The sequence below is a fragment of the Pseudopipra pipra genome, chromosome 27, assembly GCF_036250125.1.
Source record: "Pseudopipra pipra isolate bDixPip1 chromosome 27, bDixPip1.hap1, whole genome shotgun sequence".
Lineage (NCBI taxonomy): Eukaryota > Metazoa > Chordata > Aves > Passeriformes > Pipridae > Pseudopipra > Pseudopipra pipra.
In genome coordinates, this window is record NC_087575.1 from 2,617,676 (window position 1) to 2,634,330 (window position 16,655).

The 16,655-nt window shown below is 49.4% G+C and overlaps 1 protein-coding gene and 1 long non-coding RNA gene across 6 annotated transcripts in view; one reads left to right on the forward strand and one right to left on the reverse strand.

Annotated features, from left to right (window-relative positions):
* LOC135403571 (uncharacterized) overlaps positions 1 to 14,303 on the forward strand; it is a 37,735-nt gene extending 23,432 nt beyond the window's left edge. Inside the window, exon 3 of the long non-coding RNA XR_010425430.1 lies at positions 12,310 to 14,303. This is a non-coding gene — a long non-coding RNA (uncharacterized LOC135403571). The remainder of the gene's footprint in view (positions 1 to 12,309) is intronic.
* LOC135403563 (excitatory amino acid transporter 4-like) overlaps positions 1 to 14,317 on the reverse strand; it is a 35,599-nt gene extending 21,282 nt beyond the window's left edge. The window contains exons 1-4 of one of the 5 annotated variants that reach the window (XM_064637702.1): positions 14,226 to 14,286; positions 13,065 to 13,108; positions 7,153 to 7,237; positions 3,102 to 3,223 (exon numbers count right to left, since the gene is read on the reverse strand). The gene's annotated coding sequence lies outside the window, so the exon portion shown is untranslated. Of the gene's footprint in view, positions 1 to 3,101; positions 3,224 to 7,152; positions 7,238 to 13,064; positions 13,109 to 14,225 lie in introns of all 5 variants that reach the window. The other 4 variants (XM_064637699.1, XM_064637697.1, XM_064637700.1 and 1 more) reach the window with 4 other exon arrangements.
* Positions 14,318 to 16,655: the final 2,338 nt, after the last annotated feature.

Sequence of the window (16,655 nt, forward strand, 5' to 3'; positions counted from 1 at the left end):
ACTCCTGGGACATCCTGGGTGGGACCAGAACCAGGGCCCAGAAACCCTGCTGTGTTTGTGCCAGCAGGTTGAGAGAGGTGACTCCCCCTCTTCACTCAGTGCTGGTGAGGCCACAGCTGGCATGCTGTGTCAAGGTCTGGGCTCCCCAGTATGAGAGAGTCCACTGAAGGACTGCAGAGGTGATGGAGGGACTGGGGCATCTCCCCTGAGGAAAGGCTGGGAGAGCTGGGACTGCTCAGCCTGGAGGAGAGAAGACTTGGGGAGGGGGGTGTCTTATCAATGTACACCTGAAGGGAGGGTGTGAAGAAGACAGTGCCAGATCCTTCTCAGTGTTTCCCCGTGACCAGATGAGTGACCAGCTGGATGTGAACTGAAGCACCAGGAAATTCCTCTTAAGCATAAAGTTAAGTCTTTGTTGCTGCAAGACAGACTTAACTGAGGCAGGATGCCCAGAGGAGGTGTGGGGTCTCCATCCTTGGAGATATTCAAAAGCTTTCTGGACACAGGCTTGAGCAACCTGCTGTGACTGACTCTGCTTTGGGCAGGGCAGTTGGACTAGATGATGTCCAGGGGTCCCTGCCAACCTCAGCCATGCTGTGACCTTCATTCTGCTGATGTGCTGTGAGACAAGGCTTTCAGGACTTCAGACAGCACTGACACATCCTGTCCAGGAAGTGTCCTGGAGCTCATTTACATGTATAATTATCACAGGGCCATGGTCTGGTTCTCCACTCTTCTCTCACCCTCTGAGCCCTGCACAACACTCCTGCACCACACTGAAAGATGAACAAGAAAATGCCACTTCACTGAAACAGCCAAGAGCCATTTGTGGCTGTTGGACAGACAGTGAGGAGCTCAGGGGTGTGTCAGCAGAGGGGGATCCTTCAGTCAGGTGAATCCACTGTGATACATTCCTATATTCCTCTGGGGAAGAAGGCATGGCATTACAGGGCACTCCTGCCATAGTGTGTGGGGTTGGAGACAGCAAAGAAAATTTCAGATGAAGACTGCATCTGCCTTCTTGCCCTGTGCTGTGCTCTGGCATGAGACAGAGCACCAGTCAGCTCATGCCTGCTCCCTCTGCCCTCGCACGGCACCTGGCACAGCTCTCTGATTGCTAGGGTGTCCAAGAGATATCAGCTGATGATCAAATAGCCTGCCTCAAGGAAGGCAAAAATCTGCATGGCCAACACATCAGGGGAGAGCTCCAGCCTCTAGAGGATTCAGGCTCTTGGCTTGGATAAACCCAGTTGTCAGCACTCAGAACAAATGGGTGGGAGATAATGACTGAAATGCTGGTGCTTTACACCATTGTCCTACTATTGCTAATGTCTGTGTAGAAGAACACACAAGGGGTTAATCTAATTAGGCAGTTTTACTCCTGGGAGTGGCAGAACTCAGCCAAATTAGAATGTCCACCGCAAAGCCTCTCCCAGGTTTACCAGACTCCAGGGGCTGGGACAAGAGAGGCAATATATTCCCAAGGCAGAGGTGTTTGGTACAGCACATACTGTCACACTGTGCCATGGGCGTGGCATGTGGCACTCAGGGAAGCCGGGCTGCTAAAGGGATGACCCTGGAAAAGCGTGTCAGAGCCGGGCATCCCCCTCACCCAAAGCTGCCCCAGGTTCCGTCTTCCCTCTGCTACCACAACTCCCTTTTTTGTTTTCATTGCTGAAAGCCAGCCAGAAACTGGAATAATCCACTTGGAATCACTGTTTCTCTTATCTCCGAGGAAACTCTGCTTTATGTTCAAAATCGAAACCACCAGGATTTTAAGTCTCCACAGGTGGCAGCGGGGAAGCCCCCGAAGTGGGAGAAGAGGGAGGAATCTACGCAGAAGGGAAGGAGTTGGGAAGAGCTGTGCACAAGCTCAGCAAATATGGAAGGGCAAGGCAAGGGGTCACTGAAAAAGCTGTACCAGTCTTTCCAAGGTGGATTTCTAGTGCTGGGTCACTTAGGGAGAGGGCAGGAGTTAAACAGCCCGTCCTCGAGCGGTGGGAGGGGAGGCTCGGCGCTTGCGAGGGAGGGAAGGGACCTGCCCCTCTGCTCAGTGGTCTGAAAACTGCCATTAGCAGCTGTCAAATCCTACTTGCTTTTGGGCAGACCACGGGAACTCCCGAGTGGGGAGTTACAGACCCCCCCTGACAGCTGAGTAAGGCGGGTGCTTCGCACGGACCGTCTTTGCAAGGACAGCAAAGGAGGAGTGGATGTCTCCGCTCCCGCCTGACCTCCCCCCATCAATAGCTCAGTGCCTGTTGTCAGGAGCATTGAATCCAGCCACTGGACATTGGCTGGACATTTTTTTCAATCCTGAGGACCAGGATCTCTATCCTCACAGGACTCACAGACCCCCTGGCTGGAGGCATCCTCACCCCTGATGCTATTGGATCCTTTGGAGCCTGGTCCATTGCTTGCCCTTGGGAAGGGAAGTACGAGCTGAAAGCAGTACAGCCAAAGTGCCTGTGCTGAAAATTTCTGTTCACAAGCCCAACTGGGGTGAACTCAGCCATCTCTGTGTTGCTATAGCAGCCCCTGGCAGGGCTTCCTGCTCAGTGAAGTGCTAGGGCATCTCTGTTTTCCACTTGGTACCTGGCAGCCAGCTCCCACCCAGACAACCCCTACCACAACAATGGACCCAGGAGGAGAATACATCTGCCCAGGGCCCATCCACTGACCCACCTCTGTAAGAGAGCACCAGCTAGGGGGAGAGGAATCTGAAACAGGCAGGAATTTCAGCCCAGCTAAGCTCTAAAATGACAAAGTGATTACCAGCTGAACAGCGGGTTTGGGGCCTAAGTCCAGTAGTGGGAGGACAAGTGCTCTCCCCATTGCCCCCTACTCATGCCAAGGTCCTGTGACAAGGTTGTCCCACTCAAGCTGCCCACCAAGCATTTAATCCCAGCCTGGAACGTACAGTCCCACTTTTAAAGCACTCCCCTCTGGGCAGCCCCATGTCCTAAAGCAGGCAAGAGCTATCCCTGCCACTCTCTCATGCACATGCCCAAGGAAATCTCCTGCTACCCTCCTTCCCTGCTTCAGCTCCTGGAGTTGGCACCACTCTTATTCATGCATTCAGATTCACTGACAAAACCACTCACCTGGAACCAGCACAGGTTGTCAAGCAGGGAGGGCAGCGGGTCTTTTTCGTCTTGGGGGATTATTCTGAGTTGTTTCGTTCTTTAATTCTTTCAGCTCAAAGGCAGGAAGCAGGATATTCTCTCTAGAAAGATACAGTGTTAGCAGAGAGCTCTGAGCAGCACCTCCTGAGAGAGGAAAGGAAGACTGTAATATGCTCAGGATACATGGCAGTAAGGGGTGGGGGAGTGGCATGTAGGAGGAGACTGAAAAAATCTTCGATGATTGCAGGAGACCAAAGCACAGAAAGCACCTGTCACCAGGAGGTTGCATGGAGCCCATTCTGGGTCTCACAGTACCAGTGGGTTTGCACTTTCTTTTGCCTCCTCACACAAGCTGCAAGGAGAGTTAGCAGTAACAGAGAGCAGGGCAGCTGTTAAATGAGATCAGATCTCGTCCCCATCCCAGTCCTGCCCCTCATGAGGGTTCCTTCCACGAGGGAGGCTGCATGCATAAGTACAGCCAGCAGCAACAGCTGGATACTGGACAGGCAGATCCTTCACTGGTCTAGTCTGTGTGCACAGGACCTCAGAGGTCCAGACACACCCCTGTGGTTTGTCCAGATCAGCCTGAGGGGATGGGCATGTGTCTGTGCCTCAGCCAAATTGCTGCAGTTCCCCTTTGGTGCATGAGGCAAGTCGTGAGGAGGAATCGGTTCACTGAGCGTGCAAAGGAAATACATGAGCAGCACAGTCTTCAAGGGAGACAGACTCTGCCTTCAAGGAAGCAGGCAAAGCTTCCACTGTCTTTACTCACTGATTTCTTAAATATTGGTTTCTTGGATGGAATTCCCACATTTCAAAATTTCTATCAGTGCACTATGCCAGAACCACAAGTCAGGTTGCAGGTGTGAGCCCCACGCAGCCTGTGCTGGCCTCCAAATGTGGCAGAGTGAAAAATTATGTCCAAAAAACCAGGCACAGCACCAAAGTCACAACAGCACCTCTGTTTCTATTCCTACCAGATACATGACTCACGATGGACATAAAAGCTGTTTCCTGAAAGTAGCCTTCTCCTTAATTCAGGTGACCTCAGTGGGGGCCTTTGCTGCCTGCTCTGGCTTTGGCACACCAGTGTTGATGTGTTGTGTCTACAGCTGGAGCTTGTCACAGAGTTTGAACTCATCCAGCCAGGAGCAGGTCAAAGCCAAAGCACCAGGCTCATCTGACAGAGGGCCCTGGTACTGAAATCCCCCCAAACCCTGTGCCCCCATCAGCTCTGTAGGAAGAAGAGAGCTGGGCCTCTTCATTCCACATTACAGAGAGCAGCTCCCAGCACCAACTGGCTTTTTCAGGCATTGCTCACAGAATTGTTTAGGTTTGAAAAGACCTTTGAAATCATTGAGCACAACCAGAAACAGGGATGGTGATTAGATGGGACTTGGCTGGAGTTTGGGATCTTGACTGTCTCTGTCATTCTCCCTTGTTTAAACTTGCTCCATCAGCACAGACACGGAGCCATTGCTGCATCAGGAGACAAAGACATACTCTCTGCACCCAATAAATTGCTTGGTCTTCACAAGATTTGGTGGCTCACATAGCACTAATGGCCTTAATCTTCCTATTGAAGGTTCAATCACATCTCAGGTCATGCAAGTGTTAAATGGGGACTGGAAACCCAATCCGTGTGCCCTGAAAAATTTCAGTCATCTTTCCAGCCAAGCACATATTGGAATGGGCTACACAGGAACATAATTTTATTCCAAAACTAATGTCTCTGGTTATGGGGAATAGGTTCCAGCTCTCTGCCTGCACCACACACCAAAACCCTTCTGCAGAAGTGTGGCTCAGAGCCAGCCCAGCCACAGAGGTAAAGGAAGATGGACCATGGCAGCCTGGTCTGGTGCATGGCTGGTCTCCTTTGCTTCTTCTGCTGGGTCCACAATAGTGGCTGTTGCTGGGGCAGTCCCAGAGAAAGGACATCTCCTACTCTTCGTGCCCCTGCTTCTCACATGGCTTGGCTGGCAGCTGCTCTTGCAGGAGAGCCCCAAGCTGCACTGTTGGCTGGTGACCTGCAGCAGAGCACTCCTGGGCTGGACAAGTGCATTTCTGATGCCACCCAGAGAGTGGCAGAGCTGCCACACACTTGGCCACCCCTCAGCTGCCCTGTGTTTCCCTGATTCCACCTCAGGCAGCAGTGTTTGGCAAACAGTGAATGGTTGTCCTTTCCACCTCCTACACCTGAAGTTCAGCTTGGCTCCTAGAATCTGTACTAATTTCTGCCCATTTTTAACCCCCAGGTTAGCACCCACAGGCCTTTTTAAGCCATAAACTCACAGTGACAAATGCCTTAAACCTTCTCCTTCGGCATTTTTTTCCCGTGTTTCGTTTCAACTTGCACCTGTGGCAATTTCCAGACAAGTTTGAGTTATTAAATAGGACACAGAGCAGCAGCCTGAGGCTATGGAGGAGTTGACGAGCTCTGCTCCCTCCGGATTGAGCTGCCTGATGCCCAGGCAGAGTCTTCCCAGGGTAGACCAATCCTTGGGGAAAAAAAACCCTAAATCAGCTAAATCCCACAAGTCTCTCCTCGTTCTACGAGTGCCAGGCATGTCTGATCATCCCCATCACACAGAGGCCAGGGGATGCTCTAAGTTTTCAACAACGGGTAAAAAGGAAACTCACAATGTCACCTTGAGAGAGGCAACGAGAAAAGACATGAAAACTGCACCTCACGTCACAGAGTCACCTTTCAGAGGCTGTTCTGACACTATCCTTGCACAACCACTTGAAGATAAAGGAATGGCTTGATGGGAAACAGCCTGGAATAGCTTTCCCAAATCAGCTCCCCCGAGATTTCCTTTCAAAGCACCTTTCAAAATGATTTATTCTAATCCTAAAAGTAGACTAAAAATGTTACATAGGCACAGGGCACCCATTCTGTCTTTAAACACATTCTCAGTATGTATCTCTGCCCAACTTGGAAAGACCCCAGTCCTAAAAAAGTGAAGTTCTGGGCAAAGGACTAATCAGATTATTATGGAGGGTTTATTGTCTAAAGGAGAGGTTTGCAGTTCCAGTAAAGCAACTTCTTCTTTATCATCTCTGCTTTTTAAGAAGGATTGGTTATCCAGTGGATCTTTAAAATGCAAGACACCTAAAAGTGGGCTAAGGGTTGACTAATAATGATAAATTAAAACTCCCATGTGAGTGTCTGTTGAATGCAGTCACAGCACACCCAGTTGGGACACACAACCCAGAGGAGGCATTGAGGCTGCAGGGCTGGGATACAAAACCCAAGTAGAAGGTGTACCCACCATCCCATGGCTTCACTGACTTCCAGCAAGCTCTTAGCCTTTTGAAAGTGCTTGATTTATCTGAACTGCTGAAAAGAAAACCCTTAAGGACCATGCTTAGTCCTTAAGAGAAGTGGAGGCAGGCAGTAGCAGTGAATGGCAGGTAAGTGTGGCAGCCCTGTCACCTGAATGTGTGGCTGACTGGGAGGATGGATTTGGGCCATTCACACCTAGACCTGTCCTAGGACATGGATGTCTTCTGCTGCAGTGTAAAAAGCCACTGGGATATTCCCAGCTGCTAATTGTCGTGGGGAAAAATGTGATTTCTTTGTGTGTTAAGCAATCCTTCAGCCCTTCCTTCCCTGGATTTTGCAATTCTGTAGTCTTGTTCTCCTTGTTACAGTAACCTTAATTTGGGGGTTGGGATTAATTCTGTCTCCTACACTGCTCACTGGCCCTGGGAGCAGAGTCCAATTATGCAGCTGCGACCTTCATTACAAGTTAGTAGAGTTTCTGCAAATGAACATCCTTTGTGTTTCACAGAGCTGCTCAAATAATGGAATTTCCTTCCTATGGGAAATGCCAATATTTCAACATCTATTTTTGCCCTATTTTTTAACAAAAAGTCAAAATTTCAACTCTTACAACACATGAAGTTCAGGAAAATTCAGAAATGTAAAAAAAAAAAAATATTTTGTTTTGGAGCAGACCGATGTAAATCTACTCCTACCTGAGCTGTAATAATTTCTTCATGTGAGTGCCTCTCATAATTTTTTTACCTTGTTTTATAGACTGTAGCTCTCATGGTGCTCTGCAGCATCCCCGTGTAGCCAAGCTGTCATGGTGCATTGTCCTGGCTGCAGCCTGGAGGGAAAGCAAAGGCCAAGTAGAAGAGGGCCCAGAGGGCTAAAAGAGAAAGAGCATCCAGTGCTGTTCTCACTGACAGCACCTGCCAGGACGTTTTGGTTAGAATTTCTGATGGGACAACAAAACAAAGAAGGTAAAGTTAAAAAACTCTATATCCAGTGACAAAAATTATTACCCCAAATTTTGGCTTGGGCAGTTTCAACTGATGAGTGAGACAGAGTTTTGCAAGTTCCTGAAGCTTCTGTCATTCAAAAGTGCCCTCATTTTCTCCTTGGTTCTGCTGAGAGTGGATGTGACTGAAGGGTTTCAGCTATTTTGAATTCCAGCTCATGCTCTGTGCTTCTCCCAGGTGCACAGGGATCTTGTTCTGCACACTGCTAAGGGGAGTTCTGCTTCAGGAGTTTGTGTGACTTGCTATGTACCTTTTTTTATTTTAACAATCTCTGTAAATCACTATCCAGGCCCAGCCAGTGGGAACTGCAGATTTTTACAGTGGTTGCTCTGGTGATGCCTGACATTTCCAAAACACCATTTTCTCAAACACTTTGAGAAAGTGCACTGCCACTGGAGAATGAATCCCTTGCTGCCACCCTGAGATATTCCCTGGTGGAAACTCACCTGGTTCCCCCAGCATGACAATAGGGGTGAGGAGTGATTTTGCTTTTCTTCCCTGCCCTAATCTACTTGTGACTCTTCCTCCCAGCCCCATGCTTGTCTGCCACACTACAAACTGCCTGATCCATTTGAAAGAGACTTGATTCAGGTTTCATACCATAAAAATGTTCTTTCTGAAGACTTTTTTTTTTTTAGCTTGCCTTATTGCATTTGTACATTTAACTCTACTGTATTTAACTCAATGACTTGGGAATGCAGCTTTCTTCCATGGCTTGTGCAGCACAGAGACAGTTCCAGTGACAGTGTGGCACTTTTTTAATTTCTCCCTTTCCATGAGCAGTCTGCATGTCTCCTTCCTTCACACCTCTGCTTTTTGCCTCCTGCAGCCTGTGCTTGGCTGTGCTTTGTCCTGCACAACTGCCCACCCTGGTTCTCACCCTCCCAGCTTGGGCAGCTCTCTCTTCTGCACTGCTGCAGTTTTCTGTGCACGGTGGAGTTGGAGTCTCAGTGTGGATGCCAACAGTCATCAGCTGCCTGCCTGAATATTAGCACAGAGCTTGTGTTCTTTGTCACAGTGGCTGGAAAATCCCTTTCTGCCTCTGGAGTAGAACAGCCATAAAAGCAAAGTACCAGAGCTGCCTTCTCTGTGCTCGCCTGGCATTTTAACAATTACACAACTCTTCTCACCTATAGGAGATGCTGCTTCTTTGCTAGAACTAGGCAGTTCTCTTGCAGTCACTTATAAGTTTGGACAGCTGAATTCCAGACATGCCCAATTGCTCTGGCTGCTTTATGGACAGACATGCAGTGCAACTTCACAAGTGAATTCATGTAGGCAGAAGCATTTCCCAGGGCCCATCTTCACACAGCCTTTGAAGCACTGTGAAATGCATCCTGCCAGAAACATGGACAGCATGGCTCCTAGGGATTGCCCTTGCAAATATATTATTTCTTATTGAAACTCTCATGCAAATTCTTTCAATAAGAGAATTTCCTGCTGTGGAGAAGGATGGTCTTCAATACAGCACAAGGTGGATGTGCTTTGCCACAGCTGCCCTGGAAGGAGGGAGAAGCCAGAGTAGATATGATGGCTGAGCCTTTCCCTGTCCCTTTCTTCAGATCCTTATTTCTCAGAACTGCTATCTACCCAGCAAGAGGCAATCCAGACTGGAAGTTTAGCTGAATATCCACAATAGAGTGACGTGAATGTGCTCTGATCTTATCCCTTCATGTCCTGCCTTGTCTGATCTCACTCCATCCCTTCTGAGTGGTCTTCAAGTAATGAGGGTCAAATCTGAGGTGTTTTTTTCCACGTTCCAGGGTATTGTTCAGGTTGGAAAAGCCCTCTGAAACCATCAGGTCCAGCCACTCCCCCAGTTACAGTTTTCCTGCTCTGCACTGGCTTCCAGCTCTTGTTTGTTGTCATCCTGCTGGCATTGGTGTAGGTGCACTTCAGTTGGTGTATGGATCCCACCCCCTTTTTGGTCATTCTGAAATGACCATTCTCAGATGATTCCATGGTTTCTAACCCATCAATAACCTTTGCATCTTTGCTGCTGTATTGATCTCCCTTCTCTGCCTTCCCAGAGACAGCAAACCCTCCCTCAAACATCGGTGCTCTGTCCCCAGGCTTATTCCTAGTGAATAAACCTTGGCAGTTTTTCTCACTTTACCTTTTCCCTGCTCTGTTCCCTCCCCAGCATCACTTTGCTGCTGCTCTTCCCTGGCTCCCCAGCCTCCCCTGGCACCACAGCTGGGTGATGATGGGGCAACCAAGGATGGTTAGGGAGAAGGGAATCCCACTCAAGAATGAGAGTTGGGTTCTTGGGAAACACAGGTTGTTGGATTGGAGGCAATCACTCTGGAACAGTCTCTGGCTTGAGTGATGTTAGAAGGTCCCTGGGAAGCCATGAAGGGAGAAATTGAGTCTTCAGTGCAGGATGATGTTATCCCATAGGACAACTGTGGTATCAGGAAGGCCAAAACTGGAAGAGCAACTGTGTTGAGAGGAGCTGCACTTAGGGTAAAAATATTGTTTGAGTGTATTTTTTATGTAGCCAAGCAATAAAAAAAAACACAACAACAAACAGTCCTTGGAAGCAGCAGCAGTGTTCTGAACACCAGTGGACACAATTATTATTTGTTCTGAGCGTGGTCTTTTTCTGTGGATGAGACTCTGCAATACAGCACCTTCATGTACACCCTGTTCTATGTCAATAATCTGAAATGTCTGAACTGGAGATTAATTACTTCAGGGGAACAGCTCGCATGATTTTGCAACAGCAGCACCCAGCTTTCACTTGGGCATCCTCTATTAGTGAGCTGTAAGAACTGGAGGATGTCACAAAGCCCTTCTGGTGTTTCAAGTAGCTTAGTCTGATGCTACTATGGGCTAAGTCTGCCTTCTCCAAGCTGGGAAAACAGGATGGAAATGCTTTACTTCTGCTGCTTTGATGATATATTTGTCCAAATTTAACTTGGCCCATTTTCTTGGGCATTTTCTGCATGGTATCACCATTGGCATTGTGCTCTTCCCCAGCAGCTCCCAGTGCTGTGTATGTGTATATGTATTACAAGGACAAAAGGGACCAAGTGTGATCATCTGGTCTGACCTCCTTTTTCAGGACAGGAATAGCCCTGTGTTAATTAATTTTCTTTTAAGTGGAATATACTATTTAGAAAAATTTCGGAACCTGCATTACTCTCTTTTGGTGGTCATGAATTCACCAGAATTTCAGGCAAATTATATAAGCCTGGATCTCCCTGACCCTGGAAATGATACATGATCAGTAGGAAGAAGCAGTCAGCTGCTGCTGTACAGGAGCTGACCTGAACTTCCTGATGTTAATGGCAATGCTGGCATTGGCACACCAAGAGATTGGAGCTTAATCACCATGGATAAGCCAGCACACAGCACCTGCAGACACAATCTTAGAGGCTAAAATGAAAATGAGGTCTGGGGATCGAAAATCTTAGTAAAGGTGGATGGTCCTGGGGCTGTCAGGGGACTGCAGCACTTCCCAGTTTTTTCCAGATGCCCCCTTAAATCATCACCTCCCTCAGCAGAGATTCATGTGATTCCTCCTCTCCTCCCAGGTGAGATCTTAGACTGCAGACTGAAGGATTGTGTTGACTTCTGAGGTCTGGTTTGGCAATTTGCTTTCCATTAGGAGTCTACCCCATTATTCAGTGGCTTTCTGGAAGGAGAATTAAAAACTGCAAGACTTCAGAAAACACAGAGCTCTAGAGGAAATCTCCACCCTTGGCTTTCCTTCACTAAATTTCAGAATCCCCTAAACCCATCTGCTTTCGACCACTCCTGATGGACTTGGTCTTTAATTCTCTCAAGTTCTCTCTAAGAAAAGCACACTCTACCTTTCTCTTCTCCAGAGACTTTATTTCACTCTTTTAATGACATTCTTCTGTCATATTTCTTAGGCTCCTAATTTTGACAAAACATCTGTTCACCTTGGGGTAGAGCCTTGCTGTAAGACCCCCAGGTGGAGAACTCGAAGGTTCCCAGATCCAGAAGGAATCTCCACATCTTTCCTGCTGTGGGGCATCTCCTGGAAGCTGTATGACAAAGATTCAGAATCACCTCTTTCTGACTGCTGGTGACACTCAGTGCATCTCCTTGCCAAACTGTCTTTGTCCTCAGAGGATGGTATGTTGCACCAAAGGTGTATGTAGCTATCTGCCCATCTTTGGATCTTGTACAGTCAGCAGGATTTCTGCCAGATCACTCCATTATAGACCTGAATATATTAATGCAGTCTGAAGTCAATAAACCAGATTTCAAATTAACAGTAGAACAGGTTGAGCTTCCTAAGCTTTTCCCTTTCTACTACATCTCTGAAGTATTACAGTGGAAAGCATGGCCTTCCCTTCAAACAGTTGTCCAGAGCTAGTCTCTCAGGGATAGTTTTGTTCCCTTTTGGTGCTACAGAAGGGTTTGCTGTCCACACTTCACCCCCTGGGGCACAGATTTGGTGCCTGAATTTCCCTGGCCCACGCAGGCAGCACACACAGACGGTGCTGGGCTGTGATTTGGAAGGTCTCCATCCATGGGAAGGGTGCTCCAAGCTGGCTGTCCTGTGCCAGCTCACAGCACAGCTGGGTATGGGCAGTCACACTCTTCAGGATCCCTCCTGCCTCCAACCTTTGCTGAGTTTCCAGTCAGGGAGCTTTCTCCCCATCCCCTATCATGGGTCATAAAGAGGATGGGAGATGTGGTGGCCCCAGATGCCTGTGGGTGTCAGGTGGAGCTCAGGCAGGCACGTGGGGCCCAAATCCTTGCTCAGAGAAGCTTGGAGTGGTGCTGTGCTGGCTGCACTCTGTCAACAGAGGCAACACAAGCTGTCTCACAGCTCATTACAGAAACTGAGCCAAAGGGAAGGCACGTTTCCAGCTTATCAGGCCACCTCCTCTGTGAGCTCTCTGATCTACTTTTCCAGTGATTGTTCCTGACCTAGGAGAAGCCCCTGAGAAATCTCACCGTTCATAGCCTGCAGCTAAACGGGCATCTGCAAGCAGCCAGGGTGGGGAGCCAGGAGCATGGCACACACTGTCTGACTAACCAGATGGAAAATTCCACTCCTCTTCATCATGGCAGACCACGCTGAAGCACTTGGGAAGCAAACCAGCAGTGTGTTTATCTGCTTGCCAGGCTGCTGCTTTTCTTTGCTGCCATGAACTGTGCCCATTTGCCAGGACACCTACTCTATCTGCTCAGCCCTCTTTTAGCACTGTGATAAGAAGTACCTCTGGAACAACATCCTGCCTACTTGGCTCTGCTTTGTAATATTTTTTTTTTTAGCACTGCTGACACTCAATGCAGAGCAACATGAAGGGCAAAGCTCCAGCATGGTGACCAGCAGAACTGACCTCTCCTTCAGCTCTGGCCATGCTGAGCACAAGAAACCCCTGCTGTTTGCATTCCTTGCACCTCTGGAGTGATCGGCTCTGGACAACCTCTGCTCACCCCAGGTTAACTCAAAACCTGTTACCTTGGGCAAAAAACTTACAGTTTCTTCTTACTTAAAGACATGAATGATAAAGTAACCCTGAGGAATGCCAGCCTTTCAACAGTGCAGGAATCCTGGCTGAGGGGCTGAAAGCTCTCGTGTGCTCCCAGCACAAACCGCTCTCTCCGACTTGAGCATATTTCCCCCTCTTCCTGGTGCTTTCCCATGCACACACACGCTCTTACCTCCCAAATCTTCAGCTGTGCTCATGGCAGGTTTGTTTAGTTCCCTGTGAGGAGATGAGAAGAGCATGCGAGTGTCTGAGCAGAAAGCCTTGTGCTACAATGTCACTCAGGTCACCAGCACACAGCCAGTGCTGACCAATGAGACTAAATCCCATGGGAATTACACAGCTGTAAATCCTGGAAACTATGCTTCCCACTTTGAATGTACCATTGCTGATTCCCTTGCAATACTATGCAGTGAAATGATACAGAAACAGCAAATAAAGAAATAAAACATTATTCAGACTCTCCCCTCTAACACTTCTACACCATGGAGTGTCTCACTTGTTAATGGCCACAAGGCACCCACTGCCTCTGATCACGGCAAGGACAAGGAAATGCAGAGCAAGTGGCTCCACAACGATCCTGGGGCTGAATGTCCACCTTGTAGCAGCAACATGCTTTGGCACTGACAACAAGGCGAGGGAGCCGCAGGAGAGAAGTGTTCTCTGAAGGATTTTACTTGGGTACTCAGTAACAAAGTTATTTAGTAAGGCTTCAATTCCATGATATGCTCCCTTGAGCAAGTTTTTGTATGCATATATGTTTCGTCCACAGGTTTAAAACCTTGTTTCAAAAAAACCCCATTCGATGGGGGAGGTCTGTTAGCACTGCCCAGTTCAGATAATTTAAAATGTGGTGTCAGAAGAGAGACTGAAGTTGAAAGAGGTGGTGCTTGCTCAGTAACTATCCAGGCATCTAGCACAAAAAAATTCGAGTTCTGGTTAAGATGAGTATATTGCATAGCTGTTGTAGAAAATGTAAAATACAGATGGAGTGTAGTGACACAGCCACTATCCTGTCTTAATTTACATGCAGCCCAAGAGCAAAGCTGCTTCTCGAAGGTCAGAAGTGTGTGAACGTCTGTTCACAAAACCTGGATTCACATAAAACCTGTAAGGTCAAATTACATTAGTGATACCCCATACCCTCGCCCCCTATTCCTGTGACAGTGGGAAATGGCACGAAGCCTCTGAAAACCAGAAATAAGAAAGTGTATTTCCTGGTCTTTTCAAGTCCCTCAACATCTTTAATGCTTCCCGGGATCAGGAGTCCTGCCCACATTTGGGATCTCCTGTATGACTAACAAAGTCGTCATGCAAAATCGAGCAGCATTATTACCTTTGGAGGGTGCTCACCATACCTTCACACCGTAGACCTTGAGCAAAGCCTGCAGAGGGCACGGGGGGGGGGGCAGGGGGAAGCTCAGGCTGGCTCAGAAGCCAAGCTCTGCCTGCTCAGGTCGAATGACAGGCTCTGCCCGCTTCCAACTGCGCGGTAACGCCAGGCACCAAGCTTTTGAAGACGGAAAGAAGTCCTTTGGAGAGGAGGGGTTAGCCACGAGCATCATATCCACAGCTCGCTCTTTATTCCTTCTTGTGCCCGCGGCGTCCGCTGGCCACGCGAGGGAGGCTGGGGGTCTGTCCCGGAGCTGTGCAGGGAACAGGGGGCGAGGGGTCTGTCCCGGAGCTGTGCAGGGAACAGGGGGCGAGGGGTCTGTCCCGGAGCTGTGCAGGGAACAGGGGGCGAGGGGTCTGTCCCAGTGCTGTGCAGGGAGCGGGGACCGGGGAGTTCTGTCTCGGAGCTGTGCAGGGAACAGGGGGAAGCTGGAGGTCTGTCCCAGAGCTGTGCAGGGAGCGGGGACTGGGGGGTCTGTCCCGGAGCTGTGCAGGGAACAGGGGGCGAGGAGTCTGTCCCAGTGCTGTGCAGGGAGTGGGGATCGGGGGGACTGTCCCGGAGCTGTGCAGGGAACAGGGGGAGGCTGGGGGTCTCTCCCAGCGCTGTGCAGGGCCGGAGCAGGCACTGGCCGGGCTCGGGGGGATGCCGGGCAGGAAAGTTTGAGGGCAGGGGGAGTTGTGGCGAGGAGGGGACGCAGAAAGGAGGCAGGAGCCCTGAAGTCAGGTCTTGCAATGCTGAGCGCCGAGTGGGACGGTCTGTCCTGGGGATAACAGGGAGTCCCGCTGACAATCGCGCAGTCTGCTGGGAACAACGAACCATTTGCAAAGTCAAACCACGGGAGGATCTTCTCGGAGCACACAGTCCTGCACTGGTGTCCCTGGGAAAAGGCCAAATGAGCCCCATCCCAAGCCCTGAACACTCCAGCTGTGACTTGCAGCACAGGAATAGTGTCCATGCTGTGCTGGCTACCAAGTCTGCTGGCCTAGGCTGATCCCGTGGCAGAGCTGCTCACCATGTGGCTACTCCTGCGTGGTGCTGTGTGACACCCTTCAGACACTGCCTTCCTAGGGATGCCCTTACAGAGCACTTAGGTGATGCTCCATCGTGTGGTGCTGATGTATCCCACACACCAACGTACGGGGGCATCGTGGATTTTTCATTCCAGAGATTCATTTCTTGCCTTATGCTGCTGTAGTACCACGAGGGCCTCACTGAAGGCTATGATCCAATCTGTCTGGAAAGGTCTTGCTGTGCATCAGGCCATCTGTAGGGACAGACAGCACATCTGACATCCAGTCGAGTGCCCTGTACAAGGGTGTACATGGGGGCTCTGCTGCAGCAGCTGCAGCACAACTGCCATGCCCAGCATCACAGGGTGTGCACCCAGCAATGCTTTTCAGCAAATGCTTCATTTCTCCCTGAGTAAGAGTGAGCATTTCCATTTCTACAGCATTTCCATTTCTACAGTGAATGGTCACCTTAGAGAAAAGCTTTGAATACACACCTTGCTTTTTGCAGTCTGATTTGACATATAAGCTGATAGCTGGCCTGTAAAGGTGTGACTAGCAGTCAATCACTTTATACTATAAAAAGTCCAGTCCCCTCTCATGCAGTCAGGTTCTTCTGACATAACCCTTCTAGGGTTGTGTGTGTAGATTCCTCCCTTGGCTGGAGATGCCCTCCAAGGTTACTTGAGGGGGAATTCTGACCCTCTCCTCCACTCAGGTGAGACCCCACCTGCAGTGCTGCCTCCAGCTCTGGGGCCCAACATCAGAAGGATGTGGAGCTGTTGGAGCAGATCCAGAGGAGGCCACGGAGATGCTTCAGAGGCTGGAGCCCCTCTGCTCTGCAGAGAGGCTGGGAGAGCTGGGGATGTTCAGCCTGGAGACAAGAAAACTCTGGGGTGACCTCATTGCAGCCTTTCAGTACTTAAAGAAAGCTTATAAAAAGAGGGAGAGTGACTTTTTACACTGGCAGATAGTAACAGGACAAGGGGGAATGGTTTTAAACCAAAAATGGAGAGGTTTAGATTAGGTGTGAGGAGGAAATTCTTGATTGTGAGGATGGTGAGGCCCTGGCACAGGTTGCCCAGAGCAGCTGTGGCTGCCCCATCCCTGGAAGTGTCCAAGGCCAGGTTGGATGGGAGTTGGAGCAACCTGGGCTAGTGGAAGGTGTCCCTGCCCATGGCAGGGGGTGAAATGAGATGCTCTTTAAGGTCCCTTCCAATTCAAACCTGTCTGTGATTCTATGACTATACACCTCCAGATTTACAGCCTTTCTTCTGTGTTCTAGTGCAGGTCCTTCTTTAAATGTAGACAGGCTGAAATCCTGAGCTTGGGTGCTACAGCACAGGGTACTAAAGCAGGTACCCAT